General features: G+C 50.9%; 1 protein-coding gene across 1 annotated transcript in view; it reads right to left on the bottom strand.

The window, feature by feature from the left end:
- Positions 1–12,133, bottom strand: part of LOC137653445 (drebrin-like protein) — a 187,524-nt gene that overhangs the window by 167,063 nt on the left and 8,328 nt on the right. The gene's annotated exons all lie outside the window — the stretch shown is intronic.

Genomic DNA, 12,133 nt, shown 5'->3' with positions numbered 1-12,133 from the left:
ACTCCCAATACCACCTCACCAGAGTATGGGGACGCAACAGTATTGCGACAATATTAGGATACACAAGGGAGCAATAGTTTACATGCAGAGGTTTGAGGTCAGCTTATGCAGAGGACCCCAGGATGCTGATTTCCCCAAGAGAAGGGGAGGATGAAGAAAGGAAAAGACCCAGGCTTTCCTTTTCATTCATCAGACTAAAACCAATGACTGCAACCTTCTGCTACTTGTCCAATAAGGAGCTTGAGGTACTAAACCAGCTGTTACGCATCCACCACAGGACCGATAAAAAACTTATCGAGGTTCCTGTGTGTCAAGCCTTGCAGGTGGTGGGCGTTGAACGTAGTTTGGTGTTTCCACACGGCCACTTGCAATACCTGCGTCACAGAGTAGTTCTTCTTGAAGGCCAGAGACGTAGCTACACCCCTGGCATCGTGGGCTCTGGGACGACGTGCTGTAGGGGGATCGGGATTCAGAGCAGGATCAGTGACCCTGCGAATCCATGCAGAAATTGTGTTTTCTGTGATCCTCCTTTTGTTTCTGCCAGAGCTGACGATCAGTGAGGGCGCTCTGGGCTGAGCTGCAGCTGATCTCTTAAGGTAGCACCTCAGACATCTTACTGGGTATAGTAAAAGATGATTGGGTCGGCAGTTACAGACCGGAGACTAGTTATCCGGAAGGAGTTGAATCTAGGATCCGAAACCTGGATTCTGAGTCTAGGCAACAAGCTCAGGGACAAAGCTGTAGCTTACTTCTACCCATCCTCTTGAATGGGCAACGTCAATCGAAAGACCAAGAAGTTCGCCAACTCGTTTGACTGACGCCAGGGTGAGCAGGAACACTGTCTTTCAGGTTACAAGGAAGACTGTTGCCTGTCGTAATGGTTCGGACAGGGATCTTTCTGGCGACCAAAGAACTCGAACCACGTGCCATGGGGGAGGTCTCAATTCTGACCGAAAACAAGTAAGTTCCCAACTATGTATGTGGATGAAGTTCTAAAGATGAGGAAATGCCCACTCCATTCAGTTTAAAGGCGAGACTCAAGGTTGAGCGATAGCCATTAAACGTTGAAACCGAAAGATGCATTTCCTCCCCCAATACGCGAGAAATTCCGTTATTGCTGGAATAGTGGCATTGAAAGGATTGAGACCCCTTCCACGGCACCAACTACAGAAGACGTTCCACTTTGCCTGGTAGAATGAAGTTGATAACTTTCGCAGATATCCAGGGATCACCTTCACGACTTGTGAAAAGCCTCTCTGAGAGAGGCGATGCTGGATAGTCTCCAAGCATGAAGGCGTATTGAAGCTACGGCCTTGTGGAAATGTTGACATGTGATTGTCTGAGTAGATTGTGTCGAGGAGGAAGGTCTCTTAGGGGCTCCGTCAGGAGCAGCAGAGGGTCCATGAACCATTCCGCATGATGCCATAGTAGAGCTACGAGGGTCGTTGAAAGATTGACCGATGCTCTGGTCTTGTTGAGTGCTCTTCTCATCAGACAGAATGGTGGGAATGCATACACGTCGATGTTGTCCCACCGTTGTCAGAATGCATCTTGCCCGAGCGCCTTGGGATCTGGGACTGGGGAGCGGTCCAATGGGAGCCTGAAGTTCAAGGCCGTAGCGAACAGGTCCACAGTTGGGGAACCCCACAAAGTCACGACTTTGTTGGCTTCTAGATGATCCACAGACAATTACGAACCCACTATCTGCAGTGCTCTGCTCAGATTGTCGGCGAGCATATTCCTCTTGCCTGGAATGAAGCGAGCTGATAATGAGACCGAGTGGACTTCTGTCCATCTCAGTATCTTTAAGGCTACATGGGATAGGGGGAGCGAAAAAGTACTTCCTTACTCATTGATGTAAGTAACTACCGTGGTGTCGCTCATCACCACCAATGAGTGAACCTCCAGGAACTCTTGAAGGGCCATAATAAAACAGTATTTGGACTCTAACCAAAGATGTGAGGGTGTGTGGTGCCACACATGGGACCCCTGCCCTTCTTTTGATGCATCCAAGAGCAGCATCAAATCAGGAGGAGGGACGAGAAGATCGACACCCTTCAGCAGATTCTCGTCTGCCAGCCACTAGTCAAGATCCGTCCTTTCCTCTGATCCCATGGGAATCAGAGTGTCAGGGGAATCGAAAGCCTTATTCCAATTGGACTTCAGACGCCACTGAAGAGATTTAATCCTGAGGCGACCGATGGGAACTAGACGGGCCAAGGATGATAGCTGTCCGAGGAGATATACCCCCTTCTGGGCTGGGAGATGTTCTCATTTGAGGAAAGGCCTTGCAACTTTCCTCAGCCTTGCTATCCTGTCTGATGAAAAGGCTTTATGATGTTTGGTGTCTAATACCATGCCCAGGTCTTTGAGTGGAAAGCAGGCAGACTCCTCAAGATTACCAAGATCCCCAGTTCTTGGCAAAGTCTCAAAGTTTTTCTCGGTGCTGAAGAAAGGTTGCCACCGAGTCTGCTAGAATTAGCCAGTCGTCCAGGTAATGAATTAGACAGATTCTGAACCTCTGAGCCCAAGATGATACAGGGCAAACACTCTTGTGAAGACCTGAGGTGTTGTGGAAAGGTTGAAATACAGCACCTAGAACTGGTATGTCTTGTTGTCGATGCTGAAACTCGGATACTTCTTTGAAGACGGATGGATTGGGATCTGGAAGTATGCGTCCTTTAGATCCTGTATACACATGAAGTCTTGTGGTCTTATCACTAGACTGACCATGTCTAGTGTCTCCACACTGAACGAAGTCTGTTCGACAACTTGTACAGAGCTGAGAGATCAGTGACTGGTCTTCAGACTCCAGACTCCTTTTCCACAAGAAAAAGTCGACTGAAGTAGCCTGGGGAACCGTCGAGGACCTCCTGGATAGGACCTTTCCCCAATTAGGTCTGGACTTTACAAAGGAGCTCGCAAGTACTGGATTCTAGGAAAGTGGAGGAGAGATGAAAAGAACGGGACACGATACCCTGACCGAATCACGGAGATCATCCAAGGTCCGGCCTCGAGCTGCATCCACCTGGTCCAGCAGCTTTGTAGGCATCCCCCTGCTGGTGGACAATCAGGGAGATGACCTCTCCAAGCATTTACAGTTTTTACCATCACCTCTCTGATGTTTTCCTCCATGATTGGATTTGTTGCCTTTCTCTTCCTTGACAGAAAAGGATTTCTAAGTCCCTTTCGTTTTTTAAACCGATGCTGTAGGGCCGAGCTGTAAGTGACCTAAGAAGGAGGGAATCCGTGTTGGACTTCCTCCACCTCTCCACAGTCTGCTCGACGTCCCTTGACTCAAAGAGGAAGAACCCCTCCATGGAGGAGTTTCGGAGCCTAGTGATCTCAGCGTTAGGGATCTGCTGGTAAATACTCTCAGCCACCGCATACCACCGGGCAAAAGCCTGGTGTGACAGAGAATGTTGAGACGAGATCAGAGACGGAGGCGAAAGACGGTAAGCACAGGAGACAGGATGGACAGTTTCTTCTTCAGAAGAAGAATGAGGCGGCGAAGAGGTGAAGGGACTCTTGTCACCGTCCGACGATGCACGAGTGTGGGATCAGCAAGCTGATCAACAGCAAGCCTTCAAAGAGGAGTCTCTAGGTGACAACCTTTACTGGAAAGGGAAACACTCGTCGGAGAGACGTGCCTCGGATTTTGCTCTCCCCACGATGGATGCTTGTCAGGGAGAGGAGCACAGACCTTGGAGGTGGAAAATGAAGAAGACACAGTCGCAAGAGTAGCTGGCAGGGCAGCAGACGAGCTTTCCGAAAAAACAACGTTGACAACCTACAAAGGGTCGACGTCCAACACTGACGCTAACAAGAGTCAACGAGCGATACTGCGAAAAACGCGGGGTCGATCGCTAGCACTGAGCGAGAGGCAGGACGGTGAATCGACAACTCTCGAGGAGGCGATTCACGAACCGCTGAACGTTGCAGGATGTGTTAGCCCACAGGGTCTCCCCCTGGTGGGCCAGAAAGTCAATAGTGCAGGTGCCAGAGAGAAGGAAGGTCTCCAAAGCCTTCCTGGTACGACAGTGATCGATCGTTAACCACCCTACCTTCCTAGCGGCCATAACCACCGCCTTTGGTGGTTGCAGTTGGTGATCCTCTTTGCATGAGGATGTGATGGCCGTTAACGCGTTGGAGTGCGTCGGGAAAACTCGTGCTCAAGATGCGATGGTGATTGCCAACGTGAAAACCGATGACTCGATGATCGATAGGAGGGAGTGTGTTCCTGCAATGACAAGCGATACCGCGATGACGCGGGATTGATCAATACCGCTGCACGAGAGGCAGGTCGGTGTGTCAACGATTCTCGAGTAGGCTACTTACATATAGCTGAGCATGAAGGCTGACCGATGAGAAATGATTCACGTTGAAGAGAATCACGAACAGGTGGGCGAACATGTTCCGAAGGAGGCGACGGGATGGTTTGGCAATGCTCTGAGTTACAGCCGAATGCTGGTTCGTTGAGTGACGGATGAACGATTTCCAAGAAAGTGAAGATCTAAGCTATGTGTGTGGTCACTGAGGTGAAAGCTATTGGCAAGACGATCGCTGACGAGCAGACGATTTCTGAGGTGGTGGAAGAGCAGGCGACTCTCACGTAGCAGAAGCTTGATGAGAAGTCTAATGAATAAGCGGTTCACGAGTAACCAAACGCTTAGATGGTACACGAAATGTCGATCATCGACAACGGTCAGGCAATTCACGCTCTACTGGACGATGGAGAGACTGTCAAGCAGATGAGCATTGTGAAGGCTGAGCGATTCACGCCCTGGAGGGCGATTGCGCTCTGAAGGAGAGCGACGCGTTAGACTGAAACACTCTGAGCAGCAGCTAAATGCTGGCTTGCTTAGTGATGAGGGTTTAAGCGTTGGCTAGCTACAAATCACTGGATGGGGAGGTATGCCGACGATTCACTCACCGTTGGGCGTTTTACGCTCTGACGTTGATAGAAGCGTTTCGGTAACAAGACGTGTGAGAACGCAGTCGGGTAGAAGATCAAAGTTCCTGACGCTGACGAGTATGCGATTCCAAACAGCTGAAACAGCAGGCGATTGTCAAGCTGCAAGCGGTTTACGCGTAGGAGGCAATTTCCGAGAGGGAGATAGAAGAGCAGGCGGCGGTCGAAATGCAAGCGATTCTCGCGTAGCAGGCGAAACATGAGAGGATAAACGAGCAGGTGATTATCGAACTGCAAGCAATTCTCGCATAGCAGGCGATTTGCGTGAGGTTGAACTAGTTGACAGCTGTACTCGATGGCTAAGCGATCTACGGGCTGACGGGATGGTGAGCCATTCTCGCATAAAAGGTCGATGGTGAACCTGACGAGCAGGTGAACATTGAGCAGAAGCCTGACGAGACGGAGAATGCTGCCGATGAACTGTAGCTGGAGCTCAGGAGGAGAAATATGACGATCGTGAGGCGACACATACTCAGGAGGAGATCGAGAACTATCCCATGCAGGCGACGAACGAACCGAAGTTTGTTGAGGAGAGGCCGATGACGGAAGCCTTCCTGAAGGTGCAGAGGAGGAAAAATATGGCGCTGACTTCTGCCACCAACCCGCCATCAAACAGCAACCGATGGATCAGCAAGCTGATCATCAGCAGGTCTCCGAAGAGAAGTCTCTATTAGAGCCCCTTCACTAGGAAAAGGACCCTCGCAGGAGAGAAAAGATATAATGAAGGGAAGTTTTCCATTGGAAGGGAGAAACAGAGCCCAACATCTGGGGAGGAAAACTCTCCCTCGGCAGGGAAAGAAATCCAACCCCTGGAGGTGAACATCCAGGCAGAGCTCTTTGCTTCCCATCAACAAGCCTGGTTCAAGTTGAAGGTCAGCATCGAAAGTTACCAGAGAAAACATAGCCTTTACTAGTTCTTTGAGGTTAGCGTGATGATCAGGAGCTGCCGCAGGTGCAGGAGAACCAGAAAATGATGGCACAGTGACCGCAGATTTCCCAGGGACGAAAGGCACTGCTTTTCTATGTCGGCTATCATAGCCAAACGAAGAAGAACAGCATCGCTGAGTAAAAATGAAACAAAATAACAAATTCGTATATAATTTGTATTTTTCCTAACTATACAAACCTTAGCTATTTAATAGGGGTATTACTTTCGGCGTAGCTGAAATGACGAGCCATTAATTTTTAACAAGGGTTTACTACCCACACCGCTAGTTAGCGGGGTTAGGGGAGAGTAGCTTCCTAACCGGGCCCCCCTCTAACAATCCTGTGCTTGAGCTCACTTTGCTTGGAAGTAAGACTTCAAGGGGATAGGGCTGGCGGGCAAGTTTGGTTGAATAGCTAAGGTCTGTATAGTTAGGAAAAAATACAAATTATCTACTAATTTGTCATTTGTTCCATAACTGGAATACAAACCACGCTATTTAATAGGGGTGACTCACCCATTAGGGAGGGGCTTTGTCTGGGGGGGCTCCTTATCTGAGTGTGTTAGCACTCAAGAAATAAGGAGCCCCTGCACCTCGCTAAAACCTTACTACGCAAGGTCTGCGGCCTACGCAAGCTGTGTGTGAAGGTATGAAGAAGTGTGACTCGTCCTGGAAAGTTGTTCTGAAGTTCTTTAGCTAGAAACTTGTAGACTAGGACTCTCCCAATACCACCTCGTCAGGGTATGGGGACGTAACAGTATTAATAATACTAGGAACGGAAGGGAGCATGGTTTACCTGCAGTGGCTTGAGGTCAGCTATGCAAAGAACCCAGGATGCTGCTTTCCCCAAGGGAGGGTATGATGAAGAAAATAATAAGGGCCAGTCAAACCTTTTCATTCATGCAGACTAAAACCGGGTAACAATGCCCTCAACCTTCTGCTACTTGTCCAATAAGGAGCTAGAGGTTTTACACCAGCTGTTGTGCAGCCACCACACGACCGATAGAGAAAGTATCGAGTCTCCTGTGGGTCACGTCTTGCAGGTAGGGGGATGTGAACGTGGTCTGCCATTTCCACACCTCAGCTTGAAGAACCTGCGTCACTGAAAAATTTCTTTTGAAGGCCAGGGGCGTAGCTATGCCCCTGACATCATGTGATCTGGGGCGACGTGACGGAGGAGGGTCAGGATTCAGTGCCAGGTCAATGACCCCGCGAATCCATGCAGAGATGTTGTTCTTGGTGACCCTCCTCTTAGTCCTTCCTATGCTGAAGAATAGTGCTGGCACACGAGGACGGGGTGAGGCTGTTCTCTTGAGGTACAGCCTCAAGCTCCTTACTGGGCATAGTAAGAGATGGTCTGGGTCATCTGTTATAGTACGGAGACTAGAAATCCGGAAGGAGTCGAATCGAGGATCCGCTACTCCCGGGTTCTGAGTCTTAGCAATAAACTCAGGGATGAAGCTGAACGTTACCTCCCCCCCTCCCCTCCCCTTGAAGTAGCTTGCCTAGCACACTTCGCGACCTTCTCCTGATTGAGGATCTCAGCTGCCGAGAATGAGACCTGCCAGTTGGAGTCTCTCTCAAGAGGGACTCCCCTGGTTAGCTCTTCCAGCGAGTGGAGAAGTGGAAGATGTAAACAAGGCTCCTCAAGGATCTCAAAGTACCTCCTCTGCTGTACGCGAGGAGGTGGGAGGAGCTTATTGGCGGTACCCGAACGGTTGGAGGAGGACATCTCGGAGAGCTGCTGGGAGATCTTGTCCCTGGTACTCTTTACCCCTTAAGACCAGGGCAGGGTGCACTGGTCTTAGAGGGCTTTTGAGTACCAAAGACGCGGTCTAAGACCGTGTCTTTGCCCTCACGAGGAGGGATCTCTGGGTCGGAAAACCCGTTGAGAGCCCTCATTAGAGTCAGAACTTACCAAAAGGTGTGTTCTGACACTTGCTGGTCTCCTGTTATAGGACTTGCAGCGAAGTCTCCTTCTATCCCCAAAGGCTCTTCTTGGGGAGAATCGCAGACATTCCCTGAGTCGCTAGCTGGCTCCATCCTAGCCCTAGTGGAGGACTTAGGCAATGTTTTGGAGTCTTTGGATTCCTTCCTGGGAAGGATGTAAGACTCCAACATTGAAGAGGGTGGCATGCTCTTTCCAATCCCTGACTGTGTGGAACTCTCTGCGCGAAGAGAAGTTTCCTCCATTGGTGCTATGGGGGAAAGTCTCTCTTCACGTGATTCCCTTGGAGACAGGAAATCTTCGTCTGAAAGGGAAGGAGAGGCAGTCCGAGGAATAAGAGGAACTTGCCTCGAAGGTCTGCGTGGAGTCAGCTTCGTCCTCGGGGAAGTGACTGCGTCCAGAACTCCTCCTTTCTTCTTCAGTGGGGTAGAGGAAGCCATGGTTCCGTGTCCCAAATCAGAGAGGACAGGCTTGAAAGCCTGAGTTATGGCTCTGATCAGGGCACTGAACCAGGGCTGTTGGCTGACAGACGCACTGTCAGACATACCCCCTGAAGGGAAAGGGACTGATGGATCCCTGGGAGGAGTCACTGGAATAGGTGGGTTCGCCTGTGGTAGCTTTGGGATCCCGAACCCCTCTGGAAGTTTCCCTTCTCACACACTGCGCGATGGTATGCGCTTGTGGGGAGGTGAATGAGGCGATGGCGACCTTGCCGGATGTCGTTCCTTGTGATGCGTAGGCTTGCGTGCGGGAGATTATTGACACTCGCGCGAGGGAGAATATTGACGCTCGCGCAAGGGAGAATAATGGCATTCGCGCGAGGGAGAATATTGGGGCTCATGCACGGGGGCGCGTAGGAGAATCACGATGTGCGTGCGGGCACGCAGGAGTGTGTTCGCGCGCATCTGCTAAAGGCTTGGGGCACACGCGCGCAGGAGAATGTCCCCTAGCACGCGGGCGCGCAGTAGATTCATGATGGGCGCGCATCCCTAGGAGAGGGTTGGTGAGCGTGCATGTATATCCTTGTGGATGCGAGCAGGAGAAGGCTGGAGTATTGGTCAGGGATGGCACGTGGATGAAGGCAGCATGGTTGACTCATCTGCAAGTCTGCTGACAGGAGAAAGTTGGCACGCAGGTTTTACCTTGCGCGTAGGATGGTGCGCAGCATGGCGGCCAGGAGTGTATGATGTACTGTAGGGCGCATATGCGCACGTGCAGGAGAATGTTAGCGCGCAGGAGAATGATGGCGCACAAGTAATTTGAGCGCAGGTGAGTGTTGCCGCGCAGTTGGGCGCTGGTGAGTAGGAGATCGTTAGCGTGTAAGTGGAGGGCGTGTGGGTGCAGTGTGCGCAGTAGATCGTTGGCGCACGTGCGCATGAGGGCGCGCATGGAGCGTGGTGGAGCTATGATCTTGCTGCCGCGTGTACGCATGTTGGCGTGTACGTACTTGATGATGCCCTGTGTTAGGGCGAGTAGGATGATCAGCGCACTGTAGTGATGGGGCCTGACGAGCTACTGATGAGCGCTGGTGAGGTTTCGTGGGCGCGTAGCGAGTAAACTGTTGGCGCGCAATAGCACGTGCAGGTGGAGCCTTGATAGGCCCATGCAGGAACGGCGACGGCAGGTCTGTCGTTTGGAAGGTCGACGTGTCCTTTAAAAGGACGACCTTCCACCGAAGGAAATCGCGAACGATCTGCAGAGAGGTCCAGGACCAATGCAGGTGCAGTGATGGATGATTGGTCTAGACTCTAGAGGCTCCTATGCGGGGGACTGCATAAAAGACATTGAACCAAAGAGGCGCCTCCTCACCGCTGGTGAAGGAAGGTCTCTATGGCGAAGAGGAAGGCGAGCCTTCCGACGAATACGCCCTCTGGGGGCCATTGGATCAGCAAGCTGACCTACAGCAGTTCTCCGAAGAGGAGTCTCTGTAAATTAACTCCCCCGAGGGAGCGAAACACTAGCAGGAGAGACTGACGATGGACTTAGTTTCCCCCACATAGGATGATCAGGAACGGGGGAACTAAGCCGTCAGCTACCATAGAATCTGGAGTGGAAGAGGAGGTGGGTGAAATCGCATTGGATACTTCTGACACCACAACGTCGACATGAGACAGAGGATCAACCTCTGACGGTGATGACGATTGCTTGACAGCAGCACCCAAGCGGATGTAATCAAGCAAAACCTCCTTGGAGGACGAACCCATAAGCTCCAAGGAGGACCAAAGCTAAAAAAGGGAAGTTAGTGACATGTCCTCCCCCGTGGGGAGAGGTGGAGCTGCTTCGCTAAGAAGCAACGTCATCTCTCGAGACCTGAGGTTGGTTAGAAATGATTCAGTCTACGCTACCACTCGATGGTCTCTCGAAAGAGACCGACTGAGTGGGAGCTTTGGAGTATTTGAACTTCTTCTTTTGTCATCGCGAAAACCTCTCCCACTGGGAGGCAGACTACTCCCTACACTTGTTGACACTCTTACACCGTTGGCCCCTACAAAAAGGACAAAGGACGTGAGGATCAGTCTCGACCGTCGACATTAACATTCCACAGGGGCGGTCGGGAAAACCAGGGCAGGTGCGCATGGTCGCAGAGGCCAACTTCCCATACACAGTCACTAGCAAAAGAAAGAACAAAAAGCATTAAATGGCTGCCAATATAACAGCGAGGATGAGAGCGGACCCGTCCGACCACCTTCCGAGCCGAGAGCAAAGCGAGCTCAAGCACAGGTGTGTGAGAGGGGGGGGTAGCAAGCTACTCTCCCCTACCCCTCCTAGTCTCATGGGGACCAGCGTATCCGGAGAGTCGTATTGATTCCAAATGGCTTTTAGCCACCACCGAAGAGATCAAATTCTGAGGCGGCCTTTGGGCACGAGACGGTCCAGGGACAACTGGTGACCTAAGAGACAAAACCAGTGTTGGGCCGGGGGCTCTTCTCGTCTGAGGAAGGGTCTTGTTACCTTTCTCAACCTCTGTATCATGTTATCTGATGGAAAGACTTTTTAGAGGTTGGTGTCGATGATCATGCCAAGGTATACTAGTCTTTGTGAGAGAAGCAGTGATGACTTCTCAAGATTTACCATGATCCCCAGATCCTAGCAAAATGCTAAAAGCCTGTCTCTGTGTTGAAGAAGGGTTGCCAACGAGCCTGCTAAGATCAGGCAATTGTCGAGATATCTTAGGAGACGGATGCCCATCCTGTGAACCCAAGATGACACGAGGGCGAACAGTCTCGTGAAGACCTGAGGTGCTGTGAAAAGATCGAAGCACAGTAGATGAACTGATATTGTCTGTTTTCGTGTATGAACCTTAGATACTTTTGATGACAGATGAACTGGGACCTGGAGGTATGCGTCCTTGAGATCCAGTGTGCACTTGAATTCCTGTGGTGTTACCGCTTGTATGACCGTGCCTGCCATCTTCATGCTGAACAGAATTTGTAGAAAACACATGTTCAAGAGTTGAGAAGTCGATGATTGGTCTCCAGCCTCCAGACACCTTTTTTACAAGAAAGAGTCGACTGAAGAAGCCGGGGGGAACCGTTGAGGACCTCTTGGAGAGTGGCCTTCTCCAACAAGGTCTGGACTTCAGCCCAAGGGCCAGCTCCCTTTTCTCCTTTGGAGGACTTGGAGCCCTTTTGATCTTTTGCAGGAAAGAAAGGGCTTCTTGGACACCTTCTTGCAGGCCCTTACTGCCTTACTAGTCAAGAGTCTGGTGGTCTGCGGCCATTTCTTCTGAGATGGTGGAGTCTTACCTTGGGACCGAGATGTCAAGGCCCTATGGAGAAGGGAGCCCTGATTGGACTTCCTCCAGCATTCAGTCACCCGCTTGAACAAGGAGTAACCATCCAACGCGAAGTTCCTGAGTCTCGAGACCTCTACCTGTGAGACTTGTCCATGGAACCTTTTGATCATTGATTCCCGACACCTGAGTATTGTGTTCGCCCTGAGATTAACCACCTGGTGGGAGAGTAACTCGATCGTTCGGGTACCCAACAAAAGACAGGTTTCCACTGACTTCCTCGTAGAATCCTTGGACCAATCTTCAGTTCTAACGAGGTATTGCATGGACCCTATGCTATAGGTCCAGCTACAAGGGACCCTGCATGGCGTACTTCGAGACCTTCTCCATGTTACAGGGGCTGGCCGGCTAAAGGACAGGACTTTGACATTCATACCACTTAATAGGATGACTTAGAACACCTCCAACTACATAGGTTTTTTGTCACTGACCTTCGGTTTTGCGACGCCAGGGCAATTTATCCTGAAAATGAGTGTTTTTCAAATTCTATCTCC

Source organism: Palaemon carinicauda, chromosome 14, assembly GCF_036898095.1.
Source record: "Palaemon carinicauda isolate YSFRI2023 chromosome 14, ASM3689809v2, whole genome shotgun sequence".
Taxonomy (NCBI): domain Eukaryota; kingdom Metazoa; phylum Arthropoda; class Malacostraca; order Decapoda; family Palaemonidae; genus Palaemon; species Palaemon carinicauda.
Note: the sequence above shows the minus strand (reverse complement) of the source record. Positions and strands in the feature narration are given on the sequence as shown.